We start from the raw sequence: 20,003 nt of genomic DNA on the forward strand, positions 1-20,003 counted from the left end.
CTAAATTCTCCCGTCCATTGTGTAGATTGCGCCTTCTTTCTTTTGAGCCACTTCCATGGCCGTGAATGTGTGTTTGGGTGTACATGCGAGTGTGTGTAAGAAGGTCTTAGACAGATTATTGCTCATTAGATGCGTCCATTGTGTCAGGAGGAATCCTTTTTCATTTGCACAAATCTGCCTGGAGATTTGTTTTTCTTATTTATCCGGGTGTCCATTATCGGAGCTGGGAAATCGGATTAGGCTGCGATGATTCTCCGCTTGCCAATAATTTCCCCCAGCGCACATATTGGCCTTGTGTTGACCCTCCAGCCGCGTACAACAACAGCGACACCGCAGCGCAGTAATTGCGTTAAATGAAGTGTTTGACGTACATTTAAATGTTGCTATCCACCAGTCCATCTGAAATTTCCATTTCATGTCAATGATATTATAGGCTGTCACTTGTAAAGTATTTCTAATTTAAGTCTTTAAGGATACTTCACTTTTTATTTGGCTTTTTTAACATATTTTGTGGGACCAGTATATATGGCTACGACAGATAGCTCTGTAAGCTGTTTATTTGTTACAAAATGTGTGATATATTGACGGAGAGAATGATTGAACACTGTAGTTTGAAACTGTGAAAATTCAGACACCAAAAAAAAATCAAAAAGCAACACAGGTTAGATTTCAGACAATTAATTTATAATTGCATGCCCCACCCCCACTGTGCCCCGCCTCTACTCCATGGGAGTATAGATGGGAGTTGCTCCCCCCACCCCCCAAAACCCCCTCCCCCTTTTCCTAGTGCTAATTTGATTTCATACCTAAGAAATCAGGGCGCCCTCTGGCAACCCATCAGCTTCCTGTTTCTGTCTCCCGTTATGTGTCACTGTCTTTTTATGTATCTTGGACGGGTTGAAACTGTTAAATACATTTCTTTTCTCTGTACTTGTGATATAAATTCATCCATCCATCCATTATCTGTACCGCTTCTCCTCACAAGGGTCGCGGGGCGTGCTGGAGCCTATCCCAGCTGTCTTTGGGCAGTAGTGAAAATGATTATAAATTAAATTTCCATAGCATATAGGGCTTAACAATTTTGCAAAATATATCTAATTGTGATTTTTTTCCCCTAAATAATGCCATTGCGATTTAATATGATATTTATTTTTTCAAGTTACTCTTCCCATGCCTTTTGTGTATTCTGAAAAATATTAGATTTATTATACATACATATTTTGGTCCTATGGTTAGTCTTACTCTAAAATAAATGCAAATGAACCAAGACTTAATATAAAACACATTTTATTTATTTACTTCAGTTGGAGTTGTTAACTCACTAACCACTTTGACTTGTAATCTTTTCAGTGTTCACTAAGACAACATTACAAAATTCTACTGAACAAGTGTGACGTAAAAAGTCCATCATAAATCAGATTACAACAATGACACAAATAATTTGGAGGCTTCATAACTTAAACTTTTCATGTTTCATGAAAGAATGATGTGCAAACGTGTGGACTGCACTTATTAAGAACTGAGCCTATTCACAAAATATAAAAATGAATAAATAAAACCTACAGTATGTGTAAAAAAAAAAAACCAACCAAAATGAAGCAGAAATTGTTGTTGTTTTTGTCCAAATTGTGGTCTTTTCAAGTTGAAAATTGCATTGCGATATTGATTTGAATTTTAACAATGCTTAAACCCTCGTTATACAGGGCAAAAACACAGAAAATATGCCATTACAAAATGTCTGTTTAAGACACACACAACATGAACCAAAAGAGCGAAACAATACGTGAGCCTTCTACATCTTATTAATTCCAAAGCATGGGCTATAGTCAGAATCATTCCCTACAGTGGACTTGGTCCGTGAAAAGCCAAAACGTGTATAAATGTAAATGCACTGGGAAATGGGGCTGAACTGCCAAAAAGCATTTCCTACAAAAAACAGGGCTTTGCTCCCCCCAAAAAACAAAAAACAAACAAACAAAAAAAAACCAATTTAAAAGTGTGTATATATATATATATATATATATATATATATATATATATATATATATATATATATATATTTTTTTTTTAATATATATATATATTTTAAATATTGAAAACACATCCACAAATAGGTGAATCTGCAGGTGCCGAAACACAAGCGTGCGGGGTTCCATTGCATTGTGATTATGCACCAGGGACTGAGTGAATAATTCTGAACACAGGCAGACAGGCATCATTTACTACCCCACAGAGTAAACGATGGCCATCATTGCGACTTCCTGTCGGCCTGCAGGATGTCATGTAGTCCGGCGCTCTGAGCAGATTGCCGCCTAATTGTGCTTTTCAATGCTGCTGTGCACCGACGGAGGGGCGAGGGTCCAAGGGGATGTAGTTTTTTTTAGGGAGGGGCGGGGGAGTTACCGCAGGAATCCCAGCTAGCGGGCTGTCATTGACGCGTCCCGGCAGAGGTCAGCATTCTTGTTGTTGGCTGCGCGGCGGCCACCAGAGTTGCTGACGGCAGTGGCTCCATCAATCACTTTTTTCGGAGTCGGGATCATCAAGTTCCCACTCCCCAATCTGGAACCCCAGCACCACCGACGGCTCTCAAGCAGCAGCCATTTTCACCCCCCAACACATCCGCCATCACCATCGCTCTCATCCTGCCGCAGACGGGATAAACGGATTACCCGCCAACATCCTTCTCGGAGGTGGATGTGTGTGTATGTGTAGGGGCTGATGGGGGGCTCTATTGAGCGGGTGTTGGGGGGGGGGCAGCTCTCCACTATCTGGGGCCCTTTATTGAGCCGTCTATGGGGCTTTATGCTGCCAGTGCTCGGCCTTGCCCTCACCGTCATCAATCATTCCGCCGTCCGGACGCATCGGCCAATCGCGGCCCTCCAGGAAGCTCTAAAGGAGACAAATAGAACATTAGTGTGTTGATACTGCTGCCTGTCACACGTTTGACTGACAGCCAAGCCAGATCGAGGTTTGGGACCCTGGCTGGACGTGGTAGGCAGGACCCCTGTGAAGACACGACTTAAAGCAGTAGTGTTTCTCAACCTTTACTGAGCCAAAGCACAGCAACAAGCAAAACTGTCACAAAAAGTACATGCAGTACTCACAAAAAAGTATGGTTAGGCTTCCAGGTGAAATTGTAGGATAAAACTAAAATTCACTGCAACTTTTACAGATCCACAAAATTTGACATTGTCTTTCAACGTGTTTTGCTGCACCGTTTGTATTCAGCTATTTGTATACAACACTGCCGCATAGATGCTATTCATTAGGCCTACAGCATTTTCCATTATGTCTTAACATTAAGGTCAAATTTTTGCTCACGTCAAAGCAAAAAAAAAAACATCACCGAAGACAGTTCGTACTTTGGAAAAACTCACAAGTCGGGTCACTCATATCTTAAGCCAGCATTGTACTGAAATAGTGATGATCTCATCTCAATTTACTCACACATTTACTTATGCGGTGTCAAATCTGGGCGTTTCGTTGAACAGCTCTATTTTTGTGGCCAGCGCAAATCCGGCACGACGCACAGTCTAATCCATGCAGAGGCGGGTTTGACCGGGGGCTGGTAATCTCACAGATGCACGCAAGTCTATGTATTTTAATGCTGCTGTGAGTGTGAACACAGTTGGATTGATTTTCCGCGTGTGTGACCGTAGCACTGTCACTGTGCTTGGCCAGTGTGGCAACAGCCAACAAAAGTTGATAGCCTCGTTAAATGAGCTAAATGACCTTGAGTATTTAGCTGTTTTACCTGTCACAATACGTCGCTGGCATGGTTTGACGACCAACGAGACCTTATTTGTAGTCATAGCATAATTATCTTCTTTGGTATCATTTCCCACAGCACAGCTGACCATCTTTCACGGAACTCACATGGAATTACTGGTATAAATCACTTGAAAGTTGTACTGTGAAAGTCCATTTTCTCCTTAACCTAAACTTTTTTTTTTTTTTTTTAATAATGATTTCTCTAAGCTCCCACCACTACCAGCAGCATCTCCCCGCTGTCTCCCCCTCCAAGTGCTGCGGGAAGAAGAAGAGGAAGAGGTCAAATGTGATTACAGAGCTATTTTACAGCAGACGCGGGCAGGGCGCAATAAAGGCGCAGAGCACGGAAATGGGAGCGAGGGCCCATCAATTAGATGTCTATTAGCAGCCAGTGCAGACCTCACCTCAGGAAAGGCTGCCACCGCCCGCAACAAAATTAAACAATTCTTCAAGCTCGACGTGCGAGCCTCCCCACTGCGCTACTGCTATATTTACTAGAGGGAAGAGGAAAAAATATCCATTGGAATATATACTGAAAATATGATGGAATATCAAAACCTAAAAATTAAGATCATACAGTTTTTTTTCCAAAATCCTTTAAATTCAGTGTTTGGATTTTTTGGGGGGCTTTTCTATGCACTTGCATTCAAAAGTTTGGTCTAACTGAGAAAATTCCTTATTCACTAAAGATAAGTATTTTTTCAAATGAAGATAAGCATTTTTTTCAAGGATCTCCTCCCAAACCTAACGGCAATCAAACACTACTAGCATATGTACCCTGAAATGCCTCAGGAATTAAAATTTGCCTATTCTCATGAAGAAAAACTTTACAGAAAAACTGTAAAGATATGATATCAAATCCATACTATTAGGGGAATATTTTTTTTTACAATTTTAGGAGAATAAACTTGTATATTTCCAAGATAAAGTCTGAATATTATGACATTAAAGTCAAAGCTTCATGAGGAAAGAAAGTTCATTTCAAAATCATAACTTAATTTTCATAATATTCTGTCTTTCATTCTAGAAATGCGGCTTCACGCTTTAAAAAATAGGACACCATTTTTAGTCTCTTCTTGAGAAAATAGGAATTTACTCCAATGGAAAAAAAAAAACATGTATATCATATCAGAGCTTTCAATTGGACCAAAACTTACAAAGGAGTTACTGAGTTGTGTAATTGGTGACTGGGTTTGTTTAATTGGTGGGCAAAATTACGTTGCTGACCTGCATTGCTATATTGCTATTTTGTCTGGCTACATGTGTTGCTGCAGAGCAAACTTTAAATATCCATTGCTAAAGGGCTACTGTGTCATCGATGCTAGCTACGTTAGCCAGTTCATGGTGTTTTGTGCTGTGCGTTTGAATAAGCTATAGCAGACTTTCGTAAAACAAAGTTAGGTGATTTGATTACCAATTTGTAATTTTCCTTTTTAATGTTTAGTTTTCCAGTATGGGTGAACTTGGAGTGGCAATGAACAGCTTGAAGCCTCTTTTAGATGAATTGTTCGCAATCTGCCGAACTGCTCCTTCTTGTTTGCTGCCACGTTCTAGCGAGCGTCAGCCTACACCTTGAAAAACTTGTAAACTGGGCCACTTGTAAATTTTACATAACATTATATCCTGAAATTATGATAATTTTGTCCCAATTTACCAATGTATTGCATTTACTCGGTGCACAAAGCGATTGTTTTGTTGGTAATAGGTGGATACACAGGTTAATTGAACCTCCCGCCATCTATTGGAAGAGCATTCAATTGCTCTGCCTATCACCTATATGTCATCCTATATGTCACTGACATCGTTAGATGAACAGAGATACATTAGTAGTAGTAAATAAATAATAATTTCCAGACCATTCAAGTGAAACGGGACAATTTCTCGCAGCACACCTAATGATGTCTGTGGTTGGGACTCACTGCCTTCAAGATTCCACTGTACAGTACATCTAAAGGCTAACTGAGACTAATAGCACACGTTAGCATAGTGTTAGCTCAATTAAACAATTATCTCCTGACTTTCTTTCAGGTGCCATTCATCACCAAGCGTTCACCCCGTGACCTGAGGCGGGACAAAGTGTCACTGCGGGATAACGGAGAACATCTTTAGAGACGTCTGCTTCCAAAGGTATTTTCCCACTGCGGCTACAAGCGCAATAATCCACATTTTGTCCAATGAATACCTAAAAAAACAAGCATCAGTGTCATTGTAAAGGCACTATTGTTGACGGCATGGCTTGTATTGGCTGTGATTACATGGTGCAGGTGTACCTAATGAAGTGTCTGGCTGCAACAATGTTGTGTTTTATATATTGTTGTGTGTTTATTTCTTTTCCTTTTTCCCACTAAATCAAAGGATGCCCATTTATCATGACGCCCAGACAGCTTTCTTATGTTGCTACCTTGCGCCACTCGCTTCCAACCACCGAATTCCGCATTTTTATGGAAAACCGCAGTCATTTTGATTGATGAAATCCAAAGATGTCCAAAGCAATCCAGGGGATCCCCAACTGTGGTGCACCGGCGGGGTGCTGCACTGTTGCCATTGTCCCGCGCAAAGAAAAGGGGAGCGACGTCCCAGGAGGGAAGAAATCACCATTTTAGCCTCAAAAGGGACTTTTTAAAAAAGGCAAAAGTTTTCTTTTACAGGCAGTGGGAAAGTGCAGGAAAACTTTTTACTCTTGTATCAACAGAAACAATGTACTTGTTCTTGGTGCATTCAGCTTTAGAGACAAGGATTGGGTTCATAGAACAACCTCAGAATAATGAATTGATTGTTGGTGCGGATCCTTACAAAGACGTATATTTGGGGACGTTTCCCCTACAATTTTCCAGTTAATAGTGCATAGGTCTAAATATTAGTTCAGATATTGATAGCATCAGTCCGAAACCTCCTATGTCACAATTTGGTAAATTTAATATTTTTTCCACCAATCTACTGTATACTATTGGTCAATCCACAGGACACATATGGTGTTAGTTTTACAAATTAAGGACCAATCTAAATCCCACCCTTTTGGTTCAAAGTGGTCTTTTGGGGTTATTTTGGCTATTTTTAGGGGTCCATTAAAGACAAAATTGGCATTGGTTTCACTTAGCAACATGAAATATAATAGCAATCTCTACCATGAGTAGACTCACAAAAACATTTCTAGAAGCCATACCTGAAAATACACAGGAGGCCCACCATTTTGGGATCATTTTGGTCATTTCCAGGGATTCATTAAAGACTTGTCCATAGCTATTTCTAGGGGTCCATTAAAGTCAAATTTGTCATTAGTTTCACTTAGCAACAAATTTAATAGCAATTTCCATCAAGAGCATACTCATAAAAAAGTCTCAAGAAGCATGCTTAAAAATACATAGGAAGCCTACCATTTGGATTCGAAGCGGTCATTTAGGCTCATTTTGGCCATTTACATTGGTATTTTAAAGACAAACTTGTCAGAGTCCGTTTCACTTAGCAGCATGAAATATAATAACAATGTCAATCATGAGTAGACCCACAGAAAATTCTCAAAAACTCATGCTCGAAAACACATGGGAAAGCTGCCATTTTGATTCAAAGTGGCAAGTTACAGAAAGGGTTGTTTTGTCCATTTCCAGGGGTCCTTTAAAGATAAAGTCCTCCTTCAAAAATGTTTGGTTGAAACCAAATTTGGAGTCGGTTTCCCACAGCAAAATGCAATTTGGTAGTCATATCTATCCCGAGTGGACCCGCAAAAAAAGGCTCTAGAATCCATGCCTGAAAATAGACAGGAAGCCAGACATTTTGGTTTTAAGTGGCTATTTTGGAGCCACTTTTGCCATTTCCAGAGGTCCATTAAAGATGAATTTGTCCTCAGCTCCACTTAGCAACATGAAATTTAATACTCATGTCTAACATGAGTTGACCCACTCAAATGTTTCAAGAAACCATGCTCGAAAAAAACACAGAAAGTCTGTCCTTTTGGTTGAAATCTGCCATTTTTGGGTCATTTTGACCATTTCCAATGGTTCTTCAACAGCAAATTTGTCCTATCAATTTTCTCTGACTGTGACCAAACTTGATCATACTAGACAGATATATTATGCTAAATATAACTATTTTCAGTTTTGTCATTGATAGGGTTTATTGTGATTTTTTTTTCCATGGGAACCTAAATGCAACATTTGCTACCTCACCTGTCAAAATGTGTCACATTAAATGGCTGCTGGAATTACAGGCCCAGTGCACATTTATGGGATTTGCTCAAAACAAGTAACACACCTTTTTCCCATCCCACGTGTGACAAAATGATGTGCGTTGCTTTTATTTGCTTGTCTTGTTTGTGCAGTGATTCATATCACCTGTCCGCTCTAATTGGCCTCTTTTATTAATACCAGCAGCGTGCCTCCCCTTTGCACCCAATAAGGCCTTTATATTGCCTACTTAATACCGCTTCGCCCAAAGGGAGCTTCAATAAATCTCCCTTTAACCACTGTGTTTTTTTTCCCGCCCACCCCTCGCAAAAGTGTCCTCGGGGCGACATCGGCACCGTGTCATGGCGCTGATTGTGCGTGGCGCGGTGCTTAGGAGCAGCTGCCGTCACCACAGACAAGGCCTTGTCAATTAGAGGCTGACAAGCTGCTCCTCCAGCTGCCTGCGGGCGCTCCTATGTCGGCCACAGCCAGCAGCCCGCTGCCTGCGGGGCCCGCAATTAGGAGCCGTGTCAGCCCTGGCCGGGACCTCCACAGTGCAGTCCGGAGCTAATGATGGCCACCAGCAAGCATACATGCAGTGCTATTACTGCTTAGCTGCTTTGTTGTCAGTTGTTGGCCATTGGTCTGTTATGAGTTGACCAACAAAACAGTCTCAAGACGCCATGCCTGAAAAGATGCAGGAAGTCTGCCATTTTGGTTTGAAGTGGCCTTTTAGGGTCATTTGGGCCATTTACAGGAGCCCTTCAAAGTCAAATTTGCCAGTTTCACTTGGCAACAAATAATTTGGAAGACATGTTTATCATGACTCGCTCCACAGAAAAGTCTCAAGAAGCCATGCCCGATAATGAAGGAGTAGTTTGCCATTTTGGTTTGAATTTTTGTCATTAACAGGGGAACTTCAAAGAAAATTCCTTGTTGAGATTTTTTCCAATTGCTACCAAATTGTAATTCAGCCTCTGATATCCGTTTCATTTAGCACAGTGAAATTTGGTAGCAATATCTATCATTGATAGACCATTAAAACGTCTCTATAAGGCATGCCTGAAAACAGTAAGTCTGCGATTTTTCTTTGAAGTGGCCATTTTTGCAATTTCCAGGGGTTCTTCAAATACAAATTTGTCCAAGAGATTTTGTCTGATTGCTACCAAATTTGTACCATGTACACTAGACAGATGGGTGACACTAAATTGCAGCATCCTTTTGGTTTATGTAGTGGTATGTGGTCAGAGCATGGCAGCAAAGTTGAATGACTCGCCATAAACCAAAATAACAAATGCTGTGACTCCACAATTTAGAAAAATCAGCCCTACTCCTCTTAGCACTATAACATTTGGTAGGAATATTCATAATATATGGACTAACAAAAAGTCTCACGAAGCCATATCTAAAAACCCACAGGAAGTTTGCTATTTTGGTTTTGTAGCAGCCATTTTAGGTGAATTCTTTGCTTTAAAGACATAGTTGTCTCAGAGAATTTATCTGATTGCTACCAAATTTGAACCTTGTGCATTAAAAAGAAGGGTGATGATAATCTGCCATAATTTCAAGTTTTTCCATCACGTGTGGGCAAAGCATGGTGTAAATGTTTGATTACTTGCCATTAAAACTTGAAACTCAGGTCTACAAGGTCACAGTCAGTTTTCAATTAGCAACATGAAATTTGGTATGAATGCCCATCATGAGTAGAGCCACAAAAACTCTCAAGCACTCATGCCTGGAAAATCTGCCATTTTGATTTGAAGCGGACGTTTTTGTCTCATTTTAGCAGCTACATGCTCCCATCAATTTCATCTAAGAGTATTTTGGACCCTGCGAGGAAATAAGTCAAAAAATGTCTCCAGCGCTGTCACAACTCTGACAGCCCACAGACAGATCGCTCACCAAGCCCCTTTTGTACGCCGTGTCAATGCTAGCAGCTGGTGGTGGCATTCCCGGCCCTTGGACGCCGCCCTTTGACCCTTGCGAGGGGTGAGAGGGGGTTGGCCGCTCTCCGGACAGGGCGGCCCGGCCGTCGCCACAGCGCCTGTGATAGCTCAGGTCAGTGGGGGCCAAGTTTCCAGCAAGGAAAAAGGCGAACAAAAAGCCCTAAAAGCTCACCATGCCAGTGGGATCATTAGATGGAGCGTTTGTTTAACTAATTAGCAAGCTGGGCAGGCCCAGGGAGGCTTGTATGGACAACACGGATGTCATACAGGAAGGTGCGGACATCCCTCCGTGAAGGAAAAAGGCCTACGGTGGCCTCAGTTCCATTGAATTATGACGCATTGCCAGTCAATTCCAACCATAAAACTTTGCAGTGTATTCAAGGCTGCTTGGAATAGTCGCAAACTCTTCCTTAGGTTTTTAAAAAAATAGTTTTTAATGTACCTTTCTTTTGTTCCTATATCTATACCGGTGATGTATGGTGATAAGCAGAACAATAAAATGCTCTTCCACTAGATTGCAGAAGGTAAAATTCACCTGTGTATCCACTTGTTGCATTCATACAACAGAAAAATAGATTTGTGTTCACCGTATTTTCCGGACTATACGTCGCTCCGGAGTACAAGTCGCACCAGCCATAAAATGCATAATACAGAAGAAAAAAACATATATAAGTCGCACTGGAGTATAAGTGGCCCAGATTTCACACTGAGTAAGTGCAATTGTGAGTAAATTGACATGAGATCATCATTATTTCAGTATTTCAGTTTGCGGGGTGGTATGGAGTGAGATTTTTCTCATGTAAAATACAGTATGTGCCTTGGCTCAATAAAGGTTGGGTAACACTGTTATACAGAGATCCTGCAAAACGGTGACATGTGAGACTTAATGGACTTTCATCTGCCTTTGCCTTCTACACAGAACCCAGTGAAGCAAGGTGGAGTCAGCGCCTGACCGATGACATAATACTTCCATTCGACTGCCTTTTACACAGAACCCAGTGAAGTGGAGTACAAGGAGCATTCAAGCCATAACAGAATAATATGTACGTACCATTTACGGAGAAACCAGTGAAGCAAGGTGTAGCAGGCATCTGACTATTAATAACAGAAGACTTTTGTCCGCCTGTGCTGTATACGCAAAACAGGTTGTAGCCGGAATCCGTCCTGTAACAGAGAGCTTCTTCTTTGCTTCTGCCTTTGACACAGAACACAGCGAAGTGTAGAGTTAGGATATGACGCGCAACAAAAATGATTTTTTTTATCTGAAAGTACCTTTTATGCAGAACCCAATGAACCAAGGGGTAACTGGCATTGATATCTAACAGAAGACTTATCTTCTTTTGCCTATTACACAGAACCTGGTAAAGCAGGGTGTGGGCAGCATCCGACCGATCACAGAAAATTCTACCTGCCAGACATCCAACGGCAATGCAGTACCTTTATACGGCTGTGCCCTTAACACAGATATCAACAAAGCCAGATTTAGAGCCGCTGTCTGAACTGTAACAAATTATCTTTTTCCACCTGTGTCTTTTACACAGAACCCAGCAAAGCCGGGTGTATAGCCGCAATCCGAGCTGTAATAGAAGACTTTTGCATTTTAGCTACACAGAACCCAATGAAGTGTGTTATAGCCCGCACCTTTTATCTGACTGTGCCTTTCACACAGAGCCCAGCGAAACAGGAAATAGCAAGATATAGTCACTTCCTTTATCCTCAAAATACAAATTGGCAGAGCTGTTACAGGAGAGTCGTAATTTATCCCCCGGTGCCTTTTATACAGACCCAGCAAAGCAGGGCAAGGCAGAAGAACGTGGCAATGCATTCAGGGACACTGCTCAGGGTTCAAAGTAGCGTTCGGGACTCTGAAGTTCAAGAACAGAGTAAACAGCACATGCCAACAAAAGGACGCCCAGAGCATTGAAGGCTTTGTTGCGGTGGGCGGGGCAGGGTGTTTAAGGTCCCACGTTAAATATGGGAACGTTGAAGCAAGGGGGTGAAAGGGGTCAAGAAAAGTCAACAGGAGAGCAGTCTTGATGACAGAAGGAATTTGATATCAAAAATAGATAAATCTCGCCGGCCGGAGCAGGCGCACAATGGCCACAATGGAGGCGAGTGTTGGAGTCAACACACATTTGTCGTTGGTCATTAAATGCACCACGTTGACTTGTTAACATTGATCACAAAACGTTGGTGCGGCAAGAAAGGGCTGAAAGGGGAAGAAAGAAAAGGGGGTTCCAAGATGGAGTGGGCGGGGCGGGCTTGACACGCTGGCGCTAAACGGGCGAGTCACGCACGCCTCCGAATTGTAACACTGACCAAATGATCCCTTTTAATGACTTTTATTTGCACCCTATTGCTGCCTCTTTTACACAGAGATCCTAAAAAAAATATCAAATATAGACTCCTTTAAACATTAAGTCTATCAAATAGCCTCTTTCACACAGAAAACCAGAAAGGTTATAAAATGTAGCCACTTTTATGCAGATACTGCAAAACTAGAAAATATGGCTTTTCGCACAGAGAGCCTGTAAAATGGTCAAATAAAGGCACTTTCATGCAGATATGCTGCAACAATATAGATTGTGCACTTTTTCACACAGAGATCCTGCAATTGAGATGTAACCTACTCTATAGAGAGACCCTGCAAAATTATCACACAGAGATCTCTGTTACACAGAGGTCTGAAAATGATCAAATCTACTTTATTTTACACAGAGGTCCTACAGCAATGGAAAATTAAGCCATTTTTCTAGAGATCCTGAAAACGGATTAACTGTAGCCTCTTTCACACGGAGACCGTGCAAAGTTATAAATATCCAGCCTATTACACAAAGATCCTGAAAAAACTAAAAAATGTAGCCTCTGTCACAGAGATTTGAGAAATGTACCCTTTTTCACACAGTCCTGCCGATGACATGTAACTACCCTGCAAAATTATCAAATCGAACTTATTCTACAGAGAGCTCATTTGAAAATTAATCCACTTTTGCATAGAGTTCCAGTGATCCTGCAAAACTATTAAATATGTTTCATACAGAGACCCTGCAAAATTATGGAGGAAAAATGTGTCAGTCACTGGTGCTTCCATAAAAGGGTTTGCAATTGCCTGTAGATGCCATAAAATGGCCGGACTACGTTTGTCTAAATGAAGCTCCTCAACTCACCAATTGTTTGCTTACATCAAGAGGCCACCAAATGGCGCAAAAGCAATACTTTTATTATTATACTGTGCAAATGCTGACCTGTCAATATGCATGCGTTAACAAACAAACAATATTATCTCTCGGAAGGCAGCATTTCTGATGGATTCTGGAGGTGTACCTAATGTAGTGCCCTGAGAGCGTCCTCACGAGGCGCTGAGAACTCTGCGTGACCTTCAACCCGACCCTCCGCCGCCCCCCTACTCCTTGTCGCCAGTCGCACACAAGTCTGAATTCCATAACTCTTTGGGGGTGAAAAAAATCTTCCTTTTTGACAATTTAATAGCGCAAACTAATCACGCGGCTGACACGGGCCATTCATCTGGTGGCGGGCTCACAAAGAGCGGGGCCTGCTCTCGCCGCAGTTTGTCGCGGACGCGGCCGTCGGGGACGGCCTCCATTTCCACATGGAGTGCACAATAAAAGCATTGTGAGCGCTTAATGTTTGCCAAGCCACCCAAAACCCAGTGTATCAAACGCATGCATCTTGGCCCCAAATGAAAAATAGGTTGCAGTAGGGCCGAACGATATAAGGCCTTAAAATTCAGTGTCTGGTTCAAATAATAATAATTGATTTTTTTGGTAGGAATATCTATCATGACAGCCTGCCACTGGCTTCTTTCTGTTGGCCATGTTGTGAGTAGAAATAGGCCGATATGTATTTTTCAGGGCTTGACAACAGATTATTAGTTGTCAAGGAACCGATATTTATCCGGGTTGTTCCGATCAGGGTTTTATGCTGTCGATTTTATGCCATACGGATCATCCATGAGTGAGATGGACCAATAATGATTCTGATCATATGGATTAGCGTCTCATTTTTTCAGGTTTTAGAGCTACTCGCTAATCGAGTCATGTCAATTACAGTGGTCAACAAACATTAAACATTTTGATTCTTGGTCTAAATGCCTTTTATATGTTTAATTCAAGGGGCCACACCCACGCTCCTCACCTTCCTGCTGACAGCAGTGCCACCTGGTTGTTCCAAAAATGTCTTCGCTATTCTTTGTGCCCCCCGTAGTCTAAACATGGAATTCTGATGAATATTACCTTTGTGGAATAAGAATGAAGCCAATTAATCCACCCGTTTTCCACTATCCAAGGAGGCTGACATATGCAGCAGCGCCTCCTGTTGTCGACTGAAATGGACATCAAAGTGCCCTCGTGCTCGCATTGCGAACGTCACGTGACCAAACCCAGAAAACAGGTGAGCTGTGATTTTTGCAATGCGAGCCCGAAGGCACTTTGATGTCCATTTTTTTTGTCAAACAAACTTTTTTTTTTTTTTAATTAAAACAAAAAGTGCTGATCGCTCCGGTGTAGACTCAACAGCATGCATCATAAAGTTTAATGAAAACTTCAACAAATAAATAGTTCCCTCGTTTTCTATCTTAAATCAAGTTTTACAAAATTTCTGTATAATTGAAATGTCCATCTTTTGCTTATCTTTGTTTGACGGACAAAGAGAAAAAGCGAAGAGAATGGCGATCATTTTCCCAGTTTTCAAATTATCTCTTATAGGCCAATGGATGTTTATAGAAAGGTCGCTGCCGATATGCAGAATATCGGCGCTGATATTAATCAGCCCGGCTGATAATTATTCTATCACCAGTCGTTAGTGTAAGTAGTGCACATCAACAGCAACAAGCTTTAAACTATGTGTCATTATAAGAAATCAGTTTTTAAGGGAAAAAAATGATCCTGATAAATAAACTGGAATGAATCGCCCAACGGTTGGTCGCAATGGCAATGCAAAGAGAAAGGGTTGGGGGAGGGGGTGGGGGCTCTGAGGGGGAACAGTTTAACACCCCCCAAGTTATGAATTTGTTTCTGAATCAATTTAGCCGTGCAGGCATTTTCCCCAAACATCCACCAACAAGCGAAATTGATCTGCTGGGACCTCACCTCTTAGTGCGCCTCAATAACAGAGACATCAAGCGCTGCAGATAATTTTTAATATATATGCAATAAATGTTCAATTTGTTTCCCCGGGAAGGACGGCAAATAATAACGGCACATTTCACAGCACATCCATTACACGCAAACAATGTGTGTGTGTGTGTGTGTGTATGTGTGTGTGTGCGTGTGATTAATTTGCCTTTTGATTGTGTTGGAGGAAGCAATAAAAGCCGCTTGACTTTGCAGCACTTTTGACCGCTTTACTGCCTCTCAAATATGTTTGCATCATTTTGTTTCGAGCCCGTCGAGGTCTTTTGTTTTGCTGCCCAGATGGGACCTGGACATTTCCATCCAAATCATGCAAATGATGAATGACGTCTTATTCAAGGTGTCACCAGTGCCACCAGTAGCCCTGCGGTGGAAGAACTGTTGCAATAATACGCTTTTCAAATAGAGGTTGCATCGAGATGAAGCCATTTATTAGCATAGTTACTTTCTGTTATTGTCCAAAAAAACCATATACTGTATGTGCAAATGTTGTGATTTTGGGGGATGTATTTTTGAAATACACATTTTGCAGACACTTGTTTTTCATTGACAATCCTTCCAAAACCTCTAAAACATTTTTGATCATTTAATTTTCAATAACGGTGCAAATTCGGCGTTTTCTTTTTAGCCGCTGCTAAACAAAACCATGTATCTCCACTTTTTACCCTGACTATTTTTTTTTTCCTGAACACAAACATTTGTCTGTTTTTGTTCGTTTGGTTTGTTGTTTAAAAATGTAATGTAATTTTTAATGAACCACAAAATTATTATTGCCACTTTTTGGGGGGAGGGGATGAATAAATAAATAAACAATGTGGCTATATATCTTTTTCCACTTAAAAGTTTTCTTTGTATTTAAAGAATAGATTATTATTTTGGGGGGAGGGCTATTTTTCCCACTTTACCATACATTACTTTGCTGTTCAACAATAAGCATGCATCTCCAAAATGTCTTTATCCAAAAAAAACTGAATGAAATAAAACAGATTGTTATTTTGGGGATTTTTTTCCCCCCTTCAATTTTTCAAACGTTTACTTTAAAGATTGTTATTCTTTTTTTGTTACACTGTGCTGAGAAAAACATGTATCTCCATTTTTATTTTTACCACTTCTAATATAATGTCAACCTTCCTACAGTAATATGACAGTCCAATGAAAAGCATTTATCTCCACTTTTTTTCCCTTTTGTGTTCCTCTGAAACATAAAGGAAAAACGTCTTTTAGATCCAGTATTGTTTTTGCCCACTTTTAACATATTTTGTAAATGAAGTTATTACATATCATTGTTGTCTTGACTTATTGTAGAGTAAAATCATTTTTATTGCAGGATCCAGGATTACTCCAAACACCCACGTGTAACACTTTTTTAAATGTTAATATCACGATTCACTCCAAAGCAGATGTCTGCGCTTTTTACATAATGACTCAAAGGGATTTGGAGATGTGCCGTGCAAGTTGAACGAGACGGAGGGAATATAAGGGCTGTTTTGCGGGGTCTCTGCGAGGGTCCCCTGATCACAGCAACTCAAAGTGCTCGGAAGTTGCCCCATCTTGATTCTGATCCCTCTCAGGACTTTTGATCAATGGCCGAGTGAGGAAGGAGTGCACGAGGGGACGTGACCAAATGAAACATTATGGACGCCTCCCCCGTCTGTGCTGACAATCCTCCTCATGCCGTCACATGCCATTGTATGTATGGTGGCCCCTAATTCAAAATACACACACGCACACACACACACGATTGAGAAAAGTCAGCTTTTCTCTCCTTTCTCTGTCAACAGTGTGCACTCCATCATGTATAGACTCCGACGGTCTCTACCTGCTTGATATCGGGGTTGGAGGATTCAAATACGTCGTCACGCTCGGCTACCGCCGCACAATTGTATTGTTTTATATTTACAGCCATGCAAAAGTGGTTTGATAAATGTACTCGTATTATCACAGGGCTATACAGCGCGTTGAAATTCGGTTACGCCGTAGGAGCGGAACTCTCGTAAATCGAGGAGCCCTGCATTTGCTGCTTATCTTCGGGAGGGATAAGTACCACAATACACGTTTTAAAATACACGCACTTGCACAATCTATGAGATTTAACACAAAATCCTGCCCGTGCGTAAATTAATCAATTCACTTCGATTGAAAAATATTAATTAAAAAAAATACACGAAAATATACAGCTATTCTTACATCGCCTGAAATGTGACAGTTTCCATTCTTACTGAAATGTGCTTTTTTAATCGAAGAATATACAGTCTATAATATAGTGAAACCAGTCGTTTCTAATATTTTCACCATCTCGCTTCTCCAAATATTAGCAACACCACACATGTGTACAATGAACAACAGATAGTTAAATGTTTCCTAAACAGTATTTCAAGTATTTTTTCGTTTTATTTGTCCTATTACATTAGCAATTGTGTAGCTGTAGCGAAAACGAGGATTTCTACGACGTTTGAATTGTTTAAAACCCATCAGAACAAAAGAAGTCAAGCAGGTTGTAAACGTGCCTAAAATTGAGAGAATAAATAAATAAATAATTTTAGATGGTGTACCTAATAGTGTTTTTCGTTTACATTTCAAAAGGGTTTTTCCACTGTAATCCACAAATTCGATCACTTTTACAAAAAAATGTCTATTAATTTTGGATTGCTTAAAAGAGATGTAAATTGAAATCAATCAAGACCATCTTGAAAAATGAGAGAATGTGTAAAATACTATAGAGTAGTGTACATTTTTATGTCAGACCATTTTACTTTAAAAAGGTGGGAAAAGTGCGCAAAAAAGATCCCCCAAGGTCGTTTGATTTCTTCTTAATTGTAGTTATGTACGTATATTTTTGGGAAGTCAGAAAATATCTGCATTTTTCACTCAAATAAGCATGCGCAACCTGTTTTAGAACATCATCGACAACAACAACAAAAGCTTTTAAACTAACAAAGAGGCAAAGGGAGTCTTGTCATTCATTGCGTCGGAAAATTCAGGGTGTCCTCTTTTTCCTGCGCGCCCTTTTCCTCCCTCGTCCGCGCATGAATTCGATTTTCTTGACTCCAAAGGAGCCACAAAGCTCCCAGCAGAAAGACGAAACACACTTCTTTTAGTTCTTTTCTCTCCAAACGCTTTACTGTGTCACACACTTTGATTTCTGCTTTCCTCCCCCTTTCTGTATTCCTTCACGCAGCACTTTTTTAACTCAACAATCAAGCGGAAAAAAGCCAATAGCAGTAGAAGGGTATACATTTGGTAGTTGTTATTATTATTAGCCATTAACAATAGACATGTATTTTTATTATTATTATTATTATTATTATTATTATTATTATTACAAAGGGTAAAATTCATTTTTCTTTAAAAACTTCAAAAATGAGACATGCAGTATATTTCTAATAAAATATAAAATAATTATAATAACAGTATTATTTGTACAGAAAAAGTGTTGGATATATGAAGTATTTCCATATTTGTTTGATAAATAAACATACCAATACAGAAACAAAAAATAATGTGCTCTAAGGAATTACACTAGGGTGATAAATTACTAATATTTTTCTTCACACGCTTTTAACATGTAGTTCGATTTTTCTTTCACAGAAAAAAAATCCTACAAGCAATCATAACGGTAATAATGACTCGTTTAAATTTTTGTCGAAAACATCATATATCGTAAAAAGAAAGTAATATATTTATTTAAAAGGTATTTAAAATTGAATGCTTCTTTAATTACATTTAGTTGTGATATACGAAAAACAATTATTGTAACAACAGCACATTAGTAGTAGCATTATCGATATAATGAGACCAACATTTGGCTGAATTTCGTCAAATAATCAACATTTTCTTTTTGGAAATTCTGCTGACACTTGTTGTAATGTCTTTATTTAATCATTAGCTTATGAATAATGCCAACGTTGGTAAAGCAATCAACGTTTTCCTGTTTGATTACCTGCTCAATCTTTTACACTCCCAAACATTATAAAATGTCTTTACTTACGCGTCACACGGTTGCACACACGAAAATCAATAATTAAAATAACATTTTCGTGAGTGCAAAAAGCATTAAGTAAAAACAACTTTTTCCTTTTAAATACTATTCCTCGGCTAGAAATCAAACGAGGGCATGATTTGAAATTCAAAAGCCTTCCTGTGTATGTTACAGTAGCTCCCCTTTTCTAACGCACCACGTCTGTCACATCTGATCCCCTTGGTGATTCATTAAAACAGATCATGCAGTAGTCATTCTTTTTGACGCGCTTAATTTGTTAAAACACACGCGGAGTACGTTATAAAAGGGAAAACGCATGCAATGCAGGAGGCTGCAGTTCTTACCTATTTAACGCATGTGTGTGTGTGTGCTCGTCCTCCGCATGCCACATGGCTACCAGCTAGCAGCTATTGCGCAAAAATAAAGCAGCCAAATGATTCCCTTTAGCAAGTGCAAACTGTGTGTCCTCCTGCGCACCATTTTATACATGATGAGCCGCCAGTAATGGGATTATTAAACAAAAACGTTTCAGGCGCTGGCGTTAACCTTTTTTAATGCCTAATTAGGTTTTGCAAAGAAATAATTAGATTCTACAGTGCTTACACACACGCTGCCTATATTTTGAGATGCGTATGCGAGAGAAAGCCAGAATTGTTGGCAGTGAACGCAACACATACAGTTGCAGCAGAGAGTCGAGTGCAACGTTTAAAAACATGTTGGGACTGAATAAAGTGTACTTAAAGTCAAATTGTTTTTGCAACACGCTTGCCTGGACTCGGTTTTATGTCCAAGAGCGCCTTCTGGTGTCGAGTTGGCGTAAGATAGCATAAAATGACATCAAATGACACAAAATAAGACATCGAGAAAATGCCTACATAATTTCAAAAGAATATATTTAAACACCGTAATGAAAGTTGGTGAGCGTTTTTTTAAGTTATAAAGAGGAGCGAAAAGCCGTTGGCAGCGGGCACTGTCGACTGCGCATGGGCAAAGCCAC

General features: G+C 40.2%; 1 long non-coding RNA gene across 1 annotated transcript; it reads right to left on the minus strand.

The window, feature by feature from the left end:
* Positions 1-2,059: 2,059 nt before the first annotated feature.
* On the minus strand, positions 2,060-19,464 carry LOC147151429 (uncharacterized). Its single transcript, XR_015085790.1, has 3 exons — positions 19,351-19,464; positions 10,929-11,072; positions 2,060-2,889 (listed from the first exon to the last, which is right to left on the minus strand). It is a non-coding gene; the product is annotated as an uncharacterized LOC147151429 (long non-coding RNA).
* Between the last annotated feature and the right edge of the window lie 539 nt (positions 19,465-20,003).

Source organism: Filicampus tigris, chromosome 2, assembly GCF_054856515.1.
Source record: "Filicampus tigris isolate MCC_2025a chromosome 2, RoL_Ftig_1.0, whole genome shotgun sequence".
Lineage (NCBI taxonomy): Eukaryota > Metazoa > Chordata > Actinopteri > Syngnathiformes > Syngnathidae > Filicampus > Filicampus tigris.